Source organism: Schistocerca serialis, chromosome 4, assembly GCF_023864345.2.
Source record: "Schistocerca serialis cubense isolate TAMUIC-IGC-003099 chromosome 4, iqSchSeri2.2, whole genome shotgun sequence".
Taxonomy (NCBI): Eukaryota; Metazoa; Arthropoda; class Insecta; order Orthoptera; family Acrididae; genus Schistocerca; species Schistocerca serialis.
In genome coordinates this window covers 689,099,447-689,113,205 of record NC_064641.1, presented here as the reverse complement: position 1 = coordinate 689,113,205, position 13,759 = coordinate 689,099,447, and the positions used below count along the sequence as shown (strand labels likewise).

The following is a 13,759-nucleotide window of genomic DNA, read 5'->3' as shown; positions in this document are numbered from 1 at the left end:
CACTCACTCATTCAGCCCAACTCATTGTGTGTCTCTGTCATTGTCTCCTGTGTCACAGTCACAGTCCCCTTCGTTCTGTGCTACTACTACAGTCTGCTCTCAATGTCACTATCTCCCCCTTGCTCTCTCTTACTGCTAAATCTCATTCCTTCTTCCTGCTGTCTCTCTCTTCCTCGTTGTCACTGTCATATTCACTGTCACTCGTTATCACTGGCTCTTATTCACTACCACTTTCTCTTTATTCCGCCTCCCCCCCCCCCCCCCCCCCCTCCCGGCACTGTGTCCTTCACTCTTTTCCTGGCACTGTTCTGTCACTGCCAACTATGTGTCCACCTGCCACTGTGTCCTTCTCTTTTTCTCACATTGCCATTGTCTCATTCGCTCTTTCTATAACTCAACCGCTGTTTACTATCTTCCAGTATTTATTACTTTTCTGTCTCTTTGCCACTGCTACTGTCTTTTTCTCTCGCAAATGTTCGCATGCAAAAATTTTTGGGAAAATTTTTAAAGGTGCTGAGTAAGGTAGAATGAGGCAGCTAGTATCGCACTTGTCAGTCAGAGTTTTTTAAAATAAACAGAAACATATTCGCTTTTTTGTGCTCCGACAGGCCATTTTTCCATTGGTTCCATTCTTTCCCCTCTGTGGCAGAGAATGTAACTTACATGAAAAGTGCTGTATTGGTCAGTAATATTTAGATAGTTTACTTACGGGAAACTGAAATAATGCAAAACTAATCTTACACTTCAGACCGGATTTTACGTGTAAAAATTTTTTGCATCTGATTCAGTACTACAACATGATGTTACCAGATGACAACGGAGAGATTTTACAGGATGTTTCTCTGTGCCACGTCACTTAACGAACTACGTTTTCACCTCATATCGTATTTTATGTGCACAAATAGCGTAACTTTGAACATCTGTATCTCGGAAACGGATAAGATGTGAAGAATATCTTCAAGGTTTTTCGAGGGCTGGATCGTAGAAATACATCGTAAAAATTACGACCATATGCTGTGTATAGCCGTTTCGGGATCCGCGGCTGGGTTTTGATCCGCTGGTGAAGGCGAAAATAAAGTAAAAAACCACTTTTTCCCGTGTTTTCTGAAGAACTGCCCGTAAACTAACAGTGTCTCCATAAGTCTCATCACGCCCACCGTAGACCACATTACATGCAAAACGAACCAACCGATTTTCTGAATTTAACAAGTAAGTAGGAAATGTGTAATATTCGTACTTTGACCTTATACTATAGGGTAGTGACACTAAGACGATACTTCTGATGGGTATTCAAATGGTACCTAGCCATAGGCTATCCAAAACACTTGACCCTACGTTTTTAACACCAATAGAACCCGAGATATGAGCACCGGAAAATCCAGTTTTTATACTTGGTGTTTTGGAACATAGTAGGTACGCATACCATCTCATGCATACCGGTATCATGTTTCCCATTTAGGATGCTTCATATTATCACACCTGTTTCTTGTTTTCAGAAAATCTTTCGTTCTTTGCCCGCAAGTTTCTCCATCAGACTCTTCCTGTTCATTGTAAGAGTCACTGCCGCATGCAAAAGCCTTCAGTCGAATAACTGTGCAGTAGTGTTTAATTTTGGTGTTTCGTGTTTACTCTAGATGCCTTTAGTTAGGGGGCAGACCATTTCTGTTTCATTAATGAGTTACACGGAAGGCATCCTCTGGTGTTTAAACTTTTCGCTTGGAGCTGATTTTACGCTTGCCATAATGTGAGTCTTCTCGAAGACGATTTGAATCCCAGACTTCGCTGCCTGTGTCTTCAGTTGTTAAGCTATTTTTCTGCTGTATTTATGCAGTTTGAAAGGACACTAAATCATCTGCAAAGACTGTAAGGTACTTGTAGGCTAGCCTTAACCCATTTTCTATCCCCGAATTTTTCATTTCTTTCCGTCATTTTCGGATGATCAGTTCTAAAACACAGCTGAGGAGCAATCTCCTTGACTCACTCCTGTCCTGATCTGAACGGCATCAAATGCCTCTCCTCTTACATCCACTTTCTAGGTGGCGTTGCTATTGTCTCTTCATGCATTTGAAATAGGGTGGTTCGGTCAATTTATTCGTACGACTTCCTGAAAACGACGAAGCTCATCACGAATTTCCTGTTCCCGAGATTCAAAAGTGAAAGGATGGACTTCGATTCATAATCTGCTCATCACATGAACGTACTTTCCGCAAACCCCTTTTGTGTTCCCCCATTCTGGATCCCACCCTATTCTGTAGTTTTGGAGAGGATCTTGTAAGTAGTTAGCAGGAGAGAGATGTCACGATAGTTGTTCACGTCTGTTCTGTCCCCTTTCTTATGTAGTGCAGCAATTACGGTAGAGTTTCATCCACTTGCAAGTCTTTCACTTTTCCACATCTCTTGAATAACTGCAAGAAGTTTATCGATTGTCTTGTCGCCTAAATGCTTCCACAGTTCAGCGATTATCAGGTCAGTACCTCGTTGTACATGGATGATCATCTTAATTTTTTCCTTTCTGGGTGGATGTTGAGATTGTCTTCATATATGAATGGTGTCTGTAGAGGTTCTTAGTTGAGGAGGTGTTCAAAATAATTTGCTAGAATCTGGCATTATCTTCGTCACTGTTGGCTACTTTCCTTTGGAATCGTTTGATCTATAGGCTCGGGGAAAGGGGGAGGGGCTGCATTTTCCAGATTGTGCTTTATAGAATTCCTGCAAAATCTGTAGCAACTGAATATTATCAAACGCAAGCTTCAACCTGCATAAATTTTTTGATGTAGATTTTTTCGCGTTTAGGAAATTCGCTCTGTTCGCATCATTTTTCCGGAAATTCCATTTTTGCCAAGCTATAAATCCTACTATTACTTTGAAATTGTGCCTGATGCTTCACAACTAACCTCATAGGAGCAAACGTATCCTTATGATGTTCATTGTATGTCTAGTTCATTAAACAGTTGCCCACATGAAGCTCAAGAAAGGACATCAGATATTGTTGTTACAGCACGTTCCTGTGGAATGAATATTTTGTGTCTGTGTACAAAATTGTCTTAGAATATGGTCCATTGTACGTCTGTGCATGCAAAAATGGAAAATAGGCTTAATTTCTAATATTTTCATTACGAAAACCATTAATTACACGTAGAGCAAATGTTGCCGAACTCAAGCGTTTGAGAAGATCTAGAATATGCGATTTCTAATTCAAGTTCCGATCAGTACAAACACCCGGGAATTTTGGACAATCAGTTTTTTAAGAGTTTCTTTCCACTGCCCCCTGTGCTGTATTGTTACTGATGGTGATATATCCCATCTACCGCAGAGCCGAATACATTTTTGGGGAAGCCACTGGACGTCAAGCCAACAGCGACAGCAAACATTACAGCCACATATTGTGAGGAGCAGTTCCATTCAAAACAAAAGAAGAGGCATACAGTCGTCAGATGTTCTCATCTTCACAATAGAGTCCAGTTGCACGGTACTGTATCAACTCAGTAACTTCTTTACAGGGTACCGTGACGTCACGGTTCGTCATTGAGGCGATAGAGGGTTGGTACGTCTTCGCGACAATGTCTCAATCGCCCCGTTGATCAGGCTGAGAAACTGCCAATACATAAAATATGCAGCACCTATCTATATACTACGTATCTCGTATAGACGACACGAGGTTGTAACCATGAATGTGTATATGGAGCTATACTAGGGAAAAAAAGTCAAGTTTGAATCCCGTCATGGTCAACATAATTTACGTTTTACATGATTTGTGTGCATTGAATCAGGATATTTCTTTAGTACCATCCAATGACTTACCTTTATGCGAACTAAATGGCTGCAAATCAACTGCATGGACTTCTTGAAAATGGGTAGATCGACCGTAACGGTGTTCACATATTGCTGTGTTTCCCCTGTCACACAGCGCTCATGGTCCGACACGCGATTTGTAATTGGTCGCCTGGTTTCGTCAATGTAGGTGTCGTCGAATTCTATTTCCAAGAAGCCCATATACTTACTCGGTAGCCACGGAACCCCCAGCTGAAAATAAGGAAGGTCGCTGAAACACGAACAGTGAGGCTACAAGTTACCGACAGCCTGGGTCTCATCGATCGCCGTATTTTCGTTAACCAGACGCTCCGCAATGCTAGGGTTCACCACCACAAACATGCGGCCACAAGAAAACTTTCGTGCGGTAGCGGCGTCTTGCTGTAGGAAAACGCTGCCATGGGTAGAAGCTGGCGATTCGCTACCACCTACCACCTGCTAGGGTAGCATAGCCACCAGCCTATCGTGCAGCCAACCCTCCACATGATCTTGCCTTCGAACTGTTCAATGACACTCACCTGAAAACTGAAATTATATATTAAAATGTAAATTTTGTGTGACTAGGGCCTCCCGTCGGGTAAACCGTTCGCCGAGTGCAAGTCTTTCGATTTGACGCCACATCGGTGACTTGCGCGCCGATAGGGATGAAATGATGATGATTAGGATAACACAACCCCCAGTCCCTGAGCGCAGAAAATCTCCGACACAGCCGGGAATCGAACCCGGGCCCTTAGGATTGACATTTTGTCGGCTGACCACCCAGCTACTGGGGCGGACAATTAGATAGTGTATATATGGAAGACTATTTACAGAAATGAGTAGTTCGTGTCCTGTGGAAGACCGTTGCATAGAAGGCAGAAACGTTTGTTTTATATTTGTTTTATTGTTTCATAATGGCGTTGCCTAGCACTCTAAAGTAAATTATTCAAGCCATCCCCACTTGTTTGACAATAGGTGGATAGGTGGAACGTGTCCACTCTTCTCTAGCGAGAACCGTTAGGCCGTCCCTCCTGCTCGATCGCCGACGCACTGTTGGGACGCCAGGAGAGTGCAAACAGTTGTGCAGGGGCGGTGCCGTGGTTAGCAACGTGCCCGGCTGCCTTGTACGGCCTCACGGCAGCCACTACGTCACCCTGGGTGACGTCACGAAACGTGCTGACGTAGGCGCTGACCCCCACGCGGCTTGCTGCGTCCAAGCACCTTGCCAGCTCACGCTGGCGCCTTCCAATGCTCGACAGCAACATCTTGTGTTTGTGGTATACGCAGTGTCATACCCCAAACTTTAGTTCGCATCGCGGTTAGAGGCGCCACGTCGGGAATCGCGCGGGCCTCCCACCGGAGGTTCGAGCCCTTCCTCGGGCATGGATATGTGTGTGTTGTCGTTAGCTTAAGTTAGTTAAAGTAGTGTGTAAGTCTTGGGACCGAATACCTCAGCAGTTTGCCCCCTAAGGAATACACACATTTGAACATTTTTGGGCTTTAGTTCGTCAGTATAGCTTTCATGAACGCTAATGCCATTAATGTCCGAAAGTAACTGAAGACTGGAAAAGGGAAACGTTCTAAGTTCCATTCTTTCTCACAAAACACGTTTTCAGTGCTATTACGTTCTCGATAATACGAGGGTTGTCCAGAAAGTAAGTTCCGATCGGTCGCGAAATGGAAACCACTGGGAAAATCCGGTAAAGCTTTGCACAGATGTGTTGGGCAGTGTCTCTAGTATGCCCGTCGATCGTGTCGCGTCACTCTTTTCAGTTTTGAGTGAACAGTGAGCATGTAAAGATGCGTAGGGAATAGCCTCTCCCGCCAAGTTTGAGGGCCTGGTTAGAGATTTCGCCTGTGTCATGCAGCCCTCGTAACACAACTGTCGAGCAGTTCCTCCTTCATGCCAATTCCCGGCCGCACACTGCAGGGGCAATGAAGACGCTCCTGCAGCGTTTCCGATTAGAAGTGTTTGATCACCCACAATTCAGCCCGTAACTGGCTCCTCATGAGTCTCTGCTCACAAGAACCGCTGGCTATGAAGACAGAATTTTTCCACAGACAACGAGCTGCAGGCCAGTGCAGATAACTGTCCGAAAGCACAGGCGCCTGCTTTCTATGACGAGGATATTGGAAAGTGATGCAGCACTACGACAACACTCGAAATTCCAGAATGAGATTTTCACTCTGCAGCGGAGTGTGCGCTGATATGAAACTTCCTGGCAGATTAAAACTCATTCTGGAAACATCCCCCAGGCTGTGGCTAAGCCATGTCTCCGCACATCCTTTCTTTCAGGAGTGCTAGTTCTGCAAGGTTCGCAGGAGAGCTTCTGTAAAGTTTGGAAGGTAGGAGACGAGGTACTGGCAGAAGTAAAGCTGTGAGTACCGGGCGTGAGTCGTGCTTCGGTAGCTCAGTTGGTAGAGCACTTGCCCGCGAAAGGCAAAGGTCCCGAGTTCGAGTCTCGGTCGGGCACATAGTTTTAATCTGCCAGGAAGTTTCAACACTCGAAATTGGTGCGGAGCCTATGTAGAGAAGTAGGTGGAAGGTGTAAAAAAAAAGTTTCTTGTTTTCACTGTGGTTTCCATTTCGCGACCGGTCGGAACTTACTTTCTGGACAACCGTCGTATGTTGCAAGTTTCTAGACTTGATCCAGGTGACAAACAATGGAGGTCTTTCAAACATACGTTAGTGGATGGTGCGTGGGCTTTTTGCCAAGCTACGGTTCCCTCTGGCATTTCAGAATTTAAAAGATATGAGAAGCGTTTTTTGTTGACTACGGTTCTATTAGTTAAAAACCTAATTCAACACCTTAGCAAAGTAAACGAGGGGACGACCGAAACGTCTTATCTAAAAATATGATCAGTGAGATGGAATGTTTTTCATACATGGGAACGAAGAGGACTGCTGGAGCTGCAGAGACAAGGCGTAGCCTTTCGAAAGAAGCAGCCTCCGCATTAATGGCACTTCGAACAATAACTGTTTTGTCAAAAACTGACATTTTTGACAAGCTGTGACATTATCGCGAAAAAACAGCGACCCGTATATGTAATAAGTTCCCTTTAATACGTTACAAGCTCCTTATAGACTTCAACTATTGTATCCCCTTTATTTTTGCTGTTTCAATTAATTATTGTAAACTAATGTATGCCGACATTTGCGACACCTAATGAACTTACAACACAAACATCTTGTGGCTACTACACGGGAGCTTGTTTTAAACAGTAGTGCTACTGACAACATGACTCGTGCATATGATGTTATTTATATGTATTTGACGATGCTGGTGCTGGTTCCGCATTTGACATTTGACGATGCCACTATGGCTGCAGTACATTAGGACTTTGTTTTTATGAAACAGGTATGCCTTTTCATATTTAAAGCGCACAGATGTAAATTTTGCCAGTACTACTTTTCACTATGGTCTATGTATTGTTTTTAAGCTGTAGACAATCTTCGAGTGTACTTATGTTTTAACCATTTTTTCTGCAGATCTGTTAACAAAACGTTTGTGACCACAGACGTAAATTAAAGGAAAGTTATGGCATTTTTGTGTCCGTGACAGTATAGAAAATACAAGATGATTGTAGCAAAGAGAAAAACAGCAACCAGTCACTTTTAAGAATGCTGCTTATTTACACAAATAGCACCGTTACCGGTTTCGAACAGGCTGGTTCATCTTCACACGGTTGGTCAGTCTTATATAACATATAGCAGCGCAATTAGAAAAGTAAGTTCCGAAAGGTCACGAAATGGAAAACTGTGAAAGCCCCGATGAATAGCTTTGCACAGATGTGTTGGACAGTGTCTGTAGTATGCCCGTCGATTGCGTCACGTCGATTTTTCAGTCCTGAGCACACGGTGAGCACGTCACGATGCCTATAAAATAGTGTCTCACGCCAAATATGACAGCTTGGTGAGAGATTTGAGCTTATGTCATGCAGCCCACATAACATAATTGTCACACGTTTTCCTTCTTTGTGACGATTGTCGGCCGCACTCGGCAGGGGCAGTGAAGATGTCCCTGCAGCGTTTTCGATGGGAAGCGTTTGATCAGTCACAATACAGCGCGTAATTGGCTCTCCCTGATTTTCATCTCTGCTCATATGAACTGCTGGCTATGAAGACAACGTTTTGGCAGAGACAACGAGCTGTAGATCAGCTTAGAGAACTGGTGGAAAGCACAGGCGGCTGCCTTCTATGACGAAGGTATTAGAAAGTTAGTACAACGGTACGATAGATGTCGAAGTCGCAGCGGTGATTGTGTAGAGAAGTAGATGGAATGTGTAGCTAACTGTTGAAAATAATACATTTTTGATTTTATGAGCGGTTTCCATTTCGCAACCGAACAGAACTTACATTCCGAATAGCCCTTGGAGTTTACATTAGTGATTCGATTTTTTTTTTTTGACAAATAACAACAAAAGTAATGTAAACTTGAACAGTGTCTCAAGGTGCAGCTGTCGTTCTAAAGACGTAACGACGATATTTGTGTAAATAAATGGCATTATAACAATGGGTGGCTAGCGTTTTCTTTTTCCTTTTTCTCCCAAGAGTGAGTTTGTAAAATCTTTCTTCAAAATGGTTCAAATAGCTCTAAGCACTATGGGACTTAACATCTGAGGTCATCAGTCCCCTAGACTTAGAAACTACTTAAGCCTAACTAACCTAAGGACATCACACACATTCATGCCCTAGGCACGATTCGAACCTCCGACCGTAGCAGCAGCGTGGTTCCGGACTGCAGTGCCTAGAACCGCTCGGCCTTATTGTCACTTATAACCAGTCAGTTTCTTGGTATTGCACTTAGAACGCTCTTAAGAATGTATTTATTTTATAATTTCTCTCGTTATTTTTTGTGGTGATGCGGTGAACAGCATTATTTTGTGGTATCAGAATACCTTCCCAATTTTTTTGGATACAAATCAGTTGCGCACAAACGGACATACATTGTATTTTCATCTTCCTGACAAATTCCAAATTTGGCGCTTAGAGTGCTTAACATTTCCACAATTCAACTGGACTGTTGAATTACACCGTAAGGAACAGTGCAGCTTTTCTTTGAATCTTGCCACCTCTTCCAGCAATTCAACTGCCTAAGAGTCCCAGATCGACGAACAGTTCACAAGAATTGTTAGGGCGAGGATTTCCTAAGCCACATTGGACGCAGGCGAATACAAATCATTTAGATTCTTGCAACAAATCTCAAACACTCATTCCCCACAGTCAAATTCATGTAATCCTTCCGTTTTAAATTGCTGCGAATAGACAGTCATTGGAACTTGACGCTTGTGTCTCATTCCTGTGACCGATCACCGATTGTGAAGTCAAACGAAATCGGGTCTTTATATATATCTACGCGTTTTAAGTGCATTTTTTTCGATTAGTTTGGCGGTTAGCTTCCAGTCCCTGCAGCAGAGTTTCCAAAACTGTGTTCTGTGGAACACTGGTGTTCCGCAGGAAATCAATAAGTGCCCCGCGAAAAAAATTATAACATGGAGGTTTTTTCGACATTTTGATGATACTAATGTATTTTTTAAATATTATTATCATTTATGGATGTATGGATTTAGAATTGAAGTTCACTGAATCAGAAAAGTATTCTCATTTTTTAAAATTTTATTAACCTTCAAAACAAGGTGTTCCATCAAAGTACAAGGATTATCAAAGTGATCGCACATGCTGTAGAGCAGTGGTTCCCAAACCTTTCCCCTGACGGAACACTTTGATAATCCTTGTATTTTGATGGAACACCTTGTTTTGAAGGTTAATACCATCCTGTTTTCGTAGCATTTGCCAAACACAGTGAGTTACTTAGTCATTGTTACCAGGCGGTTTATGCTGCGCCAAGCACTGCAACCTCACTGACGTCCCCCACCCTCTATTTTAACACATACAAAAAAGAAGGAAAAACTGAAATCAATGTTTTTGAATACGCTTGAGAAGTAGTGTAGCCTACGAAAACAGATTTATGTCCCTTCCGTCAGCTCCTGATGACGGGTTTTAGCGTTCCTGTTGGGAAAGACCCTCTAACGAAAGGAGTGTTAGCACACCGGGTCTGACGCGTCAGCCGTGGCCCTCAAAATGCAGCAGACGGTATGTGTCCTTAGCTGAGGCTACACATTCACGGGAGGGCACATACTCAGACAGGGCAGTTGGAATTCCCCTGTAGTAAGTCATTAGCTCCTGTAGTGACAAACTCACATCGATACTGGCGCCTGTGGCAGCTGATGCTCGTCATTTCTCACGACTTTGTACACGGTGATTCAGCTACCTCTGCCGATTTGTTTTATGCAACCCACAGTACATCCGCATCAGGAACGGTATGCAGACAGGCGACAGCCACGTAATCGATATAAATTCCCTCTCGTAGCTCTGGGTTACTTCTAGCAAACGGAATCACACTGTAAGAGATACAAATGAGATTGGCCGTGAGTTATGCTATTTTTAGACAAAGATATATCTTACTTCTGCCATGTTTATACAAATATCTCTAATATTTCTTTGTGTAATTACTGGTGTAATCATGAAGTTTTTGGATGTCTCTGCAAGTTTCTTCCGTTTATATTACTTAATCTTTCGGAAATTGTTGTTTATTCCGTTTATTACTTCAGCCTTCGGAAATGGTTCAGAAGTTATACATCGGAAAGTTGTTACCTTCATGCTTCCGATTTTAATATCTCCCGTTAATTTCGCTGTTTCCAATGGTCAAGACGACTTTACAAGTAAATGTTTCTGAACCATTTACGAAAGATTAAGTACTGTAAACGGAATAAACTTACGGAGACATCCAAAACCTGTATGACTACAACACTAATTACCCAAAGAAAGATTCGAGAGACGTGGGTAAGTATGGCAGAAGTAAGGTATATCATGGTCCAAAAATACCGTGTAATAATCCTCACTTGTGTTTTTTTACAGTATGATTCTGTTTGCTAGCAATGGCCCAAAGCTCTGAGAGGGAAATTATATCGATTACGTAGCTATCGCCTGTCTGGATAACATTCCTGGTACAGACATGTTGTGGGCTGCGTAGAACAAATCGGTACAGGCAGCTGAGTCATCCTGTATATGTCACCTAAAACTTGTACACTTTTTATTTTTTTAATGGTTATAAATACGGAAACGTTTGCAGCAAAGTACAGTAGGCACAGAGCACATAATTTTGTAAGGGTAGTACTCTTTAACTTTTGTGTCAACGACCCTCCCAGATAGCCGACTTGTTAACATGCCGGTTGAGGGACACAGAGGGCAATACTGACCCGGATCGAACGGTGACAACGGGGGCTGGTAAGCCGATCATCTCAGACGTAGTTTGTAGGCGGTTTTCCACATCCAACTAGGTAAATACTGGGCTGGTACCCGCATCCCGCCTCAGAGATACGCTATACAAACCTTTGGAAAATATTCATACAGCTGCACGTGAGATTTATTCTATACACAGAGAGAAGGGTAACCTGATTCCTTCCTTGGTGAGTGACTAAGATACCGATGACCTAAAATGTTTTTTCTGTTTAAACTCATGATCATCATCACTATCATCACCGCAATCAGTTGGCATCCACGAAGTTACTGAAGGAAGGTTAATTTTTTTTTAGATGGAACGATGTACGTTTTTAACAGCATTCAAAAGCTCTTGAATACACGATTGAAGTAATATGGCCCTCGTTAATGTTGTCTTTGTGACTCTGGAGAAAAATATCCGAGAAATTTACTTAAGTTGAAAGGCAAGACTACTGCGGTGTAAACACAGTCAGATGTGACTCTTATGCCTGGCTCCACTATTGCATCAACTCTTAACACTGTCCACAAAAGCTGTTCACTTAACGCTCTGAGCTCCAATAATATGTATAAAGAATTAATTTTAAAATTTTTCGCAAGCAAGGAATACAAGAAGAAATTGGCAAAAAGTAAATAGTCAATTTTTTTAAGAAAGTGATTTCACTTTGGAAGCTTTGGGACACACAGTTTTCAACCAGGCGTCATTTCATGAGATGCACAGGGTGTTCAGAAATAGTCTGAAAAACTTCTAAGGCTGTTGCAAGGTACGTTGTTCTGAGAAATGATTATTAAAAACGAAATTCAATAAGTTGCGTCGTTTCCGATTTAATCACCACTGAAGTTAGCCAATCAGGCCACTGCGAGCGAACATTCAAGAGCCGGCCAGAGACGGTGTTGCCAGGCGTTTTCTTCGCTTGTTTCCCTAAGCCCGAACAAGAGAGTGATACAAAAATAGGACACCGGATTGCAGTAAGAATCGAACCCGAGCCAACGGCTGAGCAGTCACGTGCGCTGTCATCTACGCTATAAGAACGTCTGAGACTAACTGTATCCGACAGACTGCTTGAAATCGCGCGCGCAACGACCTGATCGGCAAACTCCATTGCTCATTAAATCGGAAACGTCTCAACGTTCCGATTTTTTTTTCTCAACAATTATTTCTTAGCACAAGCTACGCTGCAACACCCTTATAAGCTTTACACACTAGTACTGATCACCCTGAATTTGAAAGCAATTTCACATTTTTCCTTGACACAATCCCACATCTCGAAACTTCCACAAACTCGTAACACCTAAATCAAATTATACTCCAATATAACAAAAATGGATCTAAAGCTTAATAAATTTACATCAAAAGTAAATATTTCTCCAGCGCTTTCATTTTGAAACCACTCATCAGAGCAGTAGTACAAACACAGATTTACAATACAATAACTTTAGATACGCTTACTTTTACTGTCTATGTTGTCCTCAATATGATCACTATAAAAAATAAAACATGTCACAATCTCCTACAGCCACGTAGCACAATCTCCACACCTACCATCGCTTTGAACGCTGTGACTGTTACAATGCAGTACAAAATGGCTCTAAGCACTATGGGGCTTAACATCTGAGGTCATCAGTCCCCTAGAACTTAGAACTACTTAAACCTAACTAACCTAAGGACATCACACACATCCATGCCCGAGGCAGGATTCGAACCTGCGACCGTAGCGCTCGCGCGGTTCCGGACTGAGCGCCTAGAACCGCTAGACCACCGCGGCCGACAATGCAGTACATTCGAAGATGTACCTCACTGTACCACTAGATGATTCTGTCTTAAAATAGCATCGACAGTTTATGCGGAAGCTACTGGTACTTCAAAATAAAAATTAATGAAATGATTGCCTCAGGCAGAAACCGCTGTACTGAAAGCGTTAAACATTGGCACGTACACGCATTCGGAACAATTTGCCTGGTTCCCTCTGATATCAAATGAAACTACATGGTTCCACAGACATTTTCAAGTCTCGAACATTTATGAGGTATATATGCAGACTGAAGCAGGATTCGAAGCTGGGTCCCCTGTTCTTTACACAGATGCACTCACCACTGCGCCACGCCGGCACAGTGGATTTGCAAAACCGCAAGGATTACCTCTCATCAGTACAAATTCCCATTCACACCTCCATCCACTTGGTATTCCCACTAGAACAGCATTGCAGAGGCTCTCCAACTGTATTGAAATAGGACCTCAGCATTGAAAGAATTGTGGAATCTTCCCTGAAACCCAGGCATGGGTGCTCCAAAACAGTTGAAGAACCTCTGCAATGCTGTTCCAGTTTAGGGGGAATGCCAAGTGGGTTGAAGTGTGAATGGGAATTTGGACTGAGGAAGAAGGCTTGCTAAGGTAGTCCATGCAGCTGTGCAAAGCCACTGTCCCTGGGTGGTTAGTAGTCAGTCCACGTGCCTAGTGAGCAGCAGATCTGGGTTTAATTCCCAGTTTCGGTACAAATTTACATTCTTCGCTTCAGTCTGCATGTATACATTCGTAGAAGTACCTCACCACACCATCCAACGCCTCTATCTTCCAGCAGCATCGGTAGTTTATGCTACAGTCACTGGTATTAAAAAAATTAATGAATGTCAGTTTGAGGAAAAAAAAAACTATCTGTATTCTGTTATACACGAGCGTGTACACGCATTTGA

The 13,759-nt window shown here is 42.8% G+C and overlaps 1 protein-coding gene across 5 annotated transcripts in view; it reads right to left on the bottom strand.

Annotated features, from left to right (window-relative positions):
• LOC126473185 (rab11 family-interacting protein 4) overlaps positions 1 to 13,759 on the bottom strand; it is a 939,113-nt gene that overhangs the window by 239,805 nt on the left and 685,549 nt on the right. The gene's annotated exons all lie outside the window — the stretch shown is intronic.